At 33.8% G+C, this 6,000-nt stretch overlaps 1 long non-coding RNA gene across 1 annotated transcript in view; it reads right to left on the bottom strand.

The window, feature by feature from the left end:
* LOC110744064 overlaps window positions 1-5,116 on the bottom strand; it is a 48,980-nt gene extending 43,864 nt beyond the window's left edge. The window contains exon 1 of the long non-coding RNA XR_002524152.2: window positions 4,566-5,116. This is a non-coding gene — a long non-coding RNA (uncharacterized LOC110744064). The remainder of the gene's footprint in view (window positions 1-4,565) is intronic.
* Between the last annotated feature and the right edge of the window lie 884 nt (window positions 5,117-6,000).

A 6,000-nucleotide genomic window follows, 5' to 3' on the forward strand; every position in this document is an offset into this window, starting at 1 on the left:
TGACATCTCATTTTCAAATTGTACCACAAAACTACAATAATGAAAACAGCATGGTAGTGGCATGTAAAGAAGACACTTAGAACAATAGAACAAAATCGAGAAATTTGAAATAAATTCATGCATTTATACTTAACTCATTTTTGGTCAATGACCCAATAACATATATTGGGGAAGTGACAAACTATTCAATAAATAAATGGTGATTGGAAAACTGAACACTCATATGAAGAAGAATGAAACTAGACCCCTATCTCCTACCGTATACAAAAATTCACTCAAAATAGATTAAAGACTTAAATGTAAGACCTGAAAGTAATAAAATTACTAGAATAAATCCTTGGAAAAATGCTCCAACTTCTTAATCTGGGCAAAGATTTCTTGAGTAAGACTTCAAAAGCACAAGCAACTTAAGCAAAAATAAACAAATAAAATCACCAAGCTAAAAAAAGTTATGCATGACAAAGGAAACAACAAAATGAAGAGATAGCCTATGGAATGAGAGAAAATATTTGTAAACTATTCAACTGACAAAGGACTAGTCACCAGTACATATAAGCAACTCAGAAATCTCTGTAGCAAAAGACCCAAAAATATTATCAATTTAAAAATGGGCAAAATATCTGAACAGATATTTCTCAAAAGAAGACATACAAATGAGCAACAAGTATATGGAGAAATATTCAACATCACTAATAATCAGAGAAATGCAAATCAAATTATTTTATAGCATTTGAATTTTTAAAAGTATCAATATGTCTCATTAAATTTTTTATTCAAGGGCTATAAAACTAAAATAATTCTTAGTAAATAGTTAAAAACCAAAATTCACAAATGGGAGCTAATTAAATTAAAGAGCTTCTGAACAGCAAAAGAAACTATCATCAGAGTGAATAGGCAACCTACAGAATGGGAGAAAATTTTTTCAATCTATCCATCTGACAAAGGGATAATAACCAGAATCTACAAAGAACTTAAAAAAATTTACAAGAAAAAAACAATCCCATCAAAAAGTGGGCAAAGAATATGAACAGACACTTCTCCAAAGAAGACATTTATGTGGTCAGCAAACATATGGAAAAAACTCATTGTCACTGGCCATTAGAGAAATGCAAAGCAAAACCAAAATGAGAAACCATCTCACACCAGTTAGAATGGCTATCATTAAAAAGTCAGGAAACAACAGATGCTGGAGAGGATGTGGAGAAATAAAAATGCTTTTACACTGTTGGTGGGAGTGTAAATTAGTTCAACTATTGTGGAAGACAGTGTGATGATTCCTCAAGAATCTAGAACCAGAAATACCATTTGACCCAGCAATCCCATTACTGGGGATATACGCAAAGGATTATAAATCATTCTACTATAAAGACACATGCACACGTTATGTTTACTGCAGCACTGTTCACAATAGCAAAGACTTGGAACCGATCTAAATGCCCATCAATGATAGACTGGATAAAGAAAATGTGGCACACACACACCAGGGAATACTATGCATCCATAAAAAAGGATGAGTTTGTGTCCTTTGCAGGGACATGGATGAAGCTGGAAACCATCATTCTCAGCAAACTAACACAAGAACAGAAAACCAAACCCCACATGTTCTCACTCAAAAGTGAGAGTTGAACAATGAGAACACATGGAGATGGGGAGGTGATCATCACAAATCATAGCCTGTCGGGATGAGGGGTTAAGGGAGGGAGAGCATTAGGAGAAATACCTAACATAGATGACAGTTTGATGGGTGCAGCAAACCACCATGATACGTGTATACTTATATAACGAACCTGCACATTCTGCACATGTATCTCAGAACTTAAAGTATAATAATAAAGTAAGAGTTAAAAATTGTTCACTTATGATTTTCATTATAATTGGTATTTTTTAAAATCACAGACATTCTTAATATTATACATATTAATATTTTGCATTTGAAGCGAAAGGCTGAGGTTCTTTAAAATACAGAATATATCTGTGGTGTATTGATGAGAAAAATCACTTGAAATCATAAACAAGTGTCTTGCTACAATTTGTAATATTATAAAAATTTTGTTTTTAATTTTAATAGTTAATTCAAAAATTTGTGTTGTCCTCTTTTTCTTGAAAGCCAGCTTAAATCATCTCAGATTAGTATTGTTTCAGATCTTTTGTCAATTTTCTTACACAATAAAATGAGAAGCAAACTCAGTGGCCACAGTTTACATATCAAGTTACCAGTAATTTTATTCAGACTTCATCAAGATAAAGATAAATAATTTTAACTAGCAACTATCTGCTGTGGTTAACGTTGATTCACATTTCCATTATACTTACTCACGCTATATAAATGGTAGTCTATATATATTGATGCCTATGCATTTTTGTATTCTACTCACTAAACAGTCACTAATAAATGAAAATATATTTTGTGTCATGAATATTCAATATTAAATAGAAGAAAATATCAACCTGCAGTTTAACTTTGAGATGTAAAGAGCTGAAAACACAAAGAAAAGCATTGCTTCCTCAATTTAAAAAAGGAAGTAGATTGGAAAAACTGAAATTTAGTATTTTTTATAATCCTAGTAGAGGACTGAGGTTGCAGAGAAATGAGTACTCCAAAATCTGGAGACAAATGAACACCTTCAGGAAGAAACAAAATTGGAGTGACTAGAACATTTGCTTACCTGTGGTAGAGGCCACAGAACACCACAGAAACTAGTAAGAAGCTGCAGCTTGGAATTATAAGAATTCCTTAAAGTCGAGTGTGGGCTAGCATGAGAGTGTGACGATACTGTAGGTTGCAGAAAGAAAATCCACACCTTCCTTTCATGTTTTTCCTTCAAGAAATTCTCTAAGAGCTCACAGGCTCACAGGGAAGAGAAGAAAGAGTCCAGAGAAAGCTTTCTTTGTGGTGATGACTTGGAAGAAACAGAACGGTGGACACTGCTGAAATTCCATCCATGACCATTTTGCTATGTCCCCTAAGGAATCAGATCTATAATCTTCAAGGAAATAGCCAAAAACTCAAAAATAAACAAATAAACCAAAAAACAAAGAGACAAAACCCTCAAATCTACAACCTGTTTGCACCAGTGGAAACTCACTGCCAGTTGGGAATAGATACACAAAAAAAGAAAAAGCTCCACTTTGGAAGAGGGGCAGGAATACATGCCAGCATTGCATTTGTAAGAGGATAGGAACATTGGTGAAGGCCACATATGAGATTCAGGTGACAGTACTTTCCTAAAAGTATGGCTTAATTTAAAAATTTCATTCCACCACCCACCACCCACACAGTAAAAAGCACCAAGGAAAACTAACAATAAAACACATAGAGAAAAGGGATTATTCTTTCTGGGAAGCAGCACAAGAGAAGACCCAAGGTCAAGTGAGCAGTACATTCATTCACCAAATGAATTTTAGGTCTCTGGTGCTCTGTCACTATAGCAACAATAAACTCCAAACCCATCCCAATTTCCTACTAGGGGAAAACAAACCCCTATACTAAAGGCCTACTACAGGAAAACATATAGGCATCTCAAAATATTTTCTTTGCTATCTACCATTCTGTGTAACAAGTACAGTTTTCAACAACAGTATATAAAAACTCACAACACACAAAAATCCCAGTCTGAAAACAGAAAGCAATAATCAGAACCAGATTCAGATATGTTACAAATGTTGTTATGATCAGACAGAGTCATAAAATCACAATGATATATACATTGAGGCCTCTATTGGACAAGGCAGATATATGATAGAGCAGATAGGTAATTTCATCAGAGACGAAAATTATAAGAAAAATCAATGGAAAATACTAGAAGTTTAAAACACAGTAAATAAGTAAAGAGAGTCTTCAACTGGCTCATCAGTAGACTTGACTCAGAGAAGAAAAGAATCAGTGAATCTGAAAATAAGTCAATAAAAATAACCCAATTAGAATGCAAAAAGAAAAAAGAAAACGAAAAAAGAACTGAGTATTCAAAAGTTGTAGGACCATGCTGAATTAAAATAGAGACATAATGGATAAAATAAATAAAACCAAAGGCTGATTGTTTGAAAAGATTCAGAAAGTTGATGAACCTCTAGTCAGGCAAACCTAAAAAAGAATGAGAGAAGACACAAGCTGCCAATATCAGGAAGAAACAAGTGGACTTCACTACCAAACCCATCGACACTGAAAGTATAGTGAAAGGATGCTATGGATAAGTCTATGCCTATAAAGTTAATAATTTATATAAAAGACAGGAATTAGCAAAAATTAATCAGGAAGAATTAGATCATTGGGTTAGTCAAATGTGTATGACTTCAAATACTTATGTATATATGTGTATACACGTGTGTATGCATATGCATATGTGTGTATGTGTGTGTATGTATATGTATGTGTGTGAGTATATATATATATATATATATATATATTCCATTTGAATATGCATTTGAATTTGAAGTAAACACCTTCTAAAAAAGGAAACTTTAGGACTATATACTTACGTAGCTGAATTTTATCCAACAGTAAAATAAGAAATAATGTCAATTCTACATAATATTTTCCAGAATGAATAAGAGAATGAAATACTTACCAACTAATTTTATAATGCCAGATATACCTTAATATCAAAAACAAAGATAAAAAAGATATAAAACAATAATCATCATGCACATATATACAAAAATGCTCAAAAAATACAAGTAAATAAAATTCAGCAATATAGTTTTAAAACGGAAAATAAATTATAATCAAATGGAGTTCAGCATGAAAAAGGAAGGCTGGTTCAACTGAATTGTATGTCTCAAAATTTAGATGTTGAGTTTCTAACTCCCAAAGTAAGTGTATTTGGAAATAGGACCATTAAAGAGGTCATTAAGATTCAATGAGGTCATAAAGGTAGTACCCTAATCCACTATTAGTACACTAATCCCTAATGAGGTCATAAAGGTAGTACCCTAAACCACTATTTATAAGTGGTTTTATAATCCACTTATAAAACCTCTCCCTAGTTTTATAAGTCACTGTCCATAGTGGATTAGAGTATTATCCTTATGACCTCATGCAGCTGGAAACCATCATTCTCAGCAAACTATCGCAAGAACAGAAAACCAAACACCGCATGTTCTCACTCATAGGTGGGAATTGAACAGTGAGAACACTTGGACACAGGAAGGGGAACATCACACACCAGGGCCGGTTGTGGGGTGGGGGGAGCGGGGAGGGATGCCTTTAGGAGATATACCTAATGTAAATGACAGGTTGGTGGGTGCAGCACACCAACATGGCACATGTGTGCATATGTAACAAGCCTGCACATTATGCATATGTACCCTAGAACATAAAGTATAATAATAATAAAAAAAAACTAGGAAGGGGTGGCACAAGGGATGTGTGCACACACACACACAGACACACACTCACACACAGAGAGAGAGAGAGAGAGAGTAAAGGTTATGTGAAAACAGCAAGAAAATGGCTACACACTGGCTAAGGAAAGAGACCTCAATAAAATCCAAGTCTGTCAATACTTTGATCTTGGACTTCCAGCAACCAGAATTGTGAGAAAATAAATTTATATTGTTTACTCTCTGTGTTGTCTTGCCATGGGAACTCTAGCAATTCATCATATCAGCTGACAAAGTTAAACAACAGCAAAAAACACAAACTCATGATTATCACAATAGAGGCAGGAAAAGTATTTGCTAAATTCATATTTATTCATACAAAAAGTATAAAACTCTTGGAAATCTAAGAATCAAAGGTAACTTATTTCTCCAAAAGGAACATTTTTTTCCTATATTGTAAGGATCATCTATATAAACCTACAGCTAACATTACATTTAATGGTAATACACTAAATGCTTCACCCTAAGTTAAAGATACTCTCCTTCAACACTTTTTTTCAGCATCACACTGAAAGTTCTGGCCAATGCAATAAGCAAAGAATAAAAAAATACAGTTTACACGTAAAGATATAAAATTGTCTCTATTGGCCGGGCGCGGTGGCTCAAGCCTGTAATCCCAGC

Source organism: Papio anubis, chromosome 1, assembly GCF_008728515.1.
Source record: "Papio anubis isolate 15944 chromosome 1, Panubis1.0, whole genome shotgun sequence".
NCBI lineage: Eukaryota > Metazoa > Chordata > Mammalia > Primates > Cercopithecidae > Papio > Papio anubis.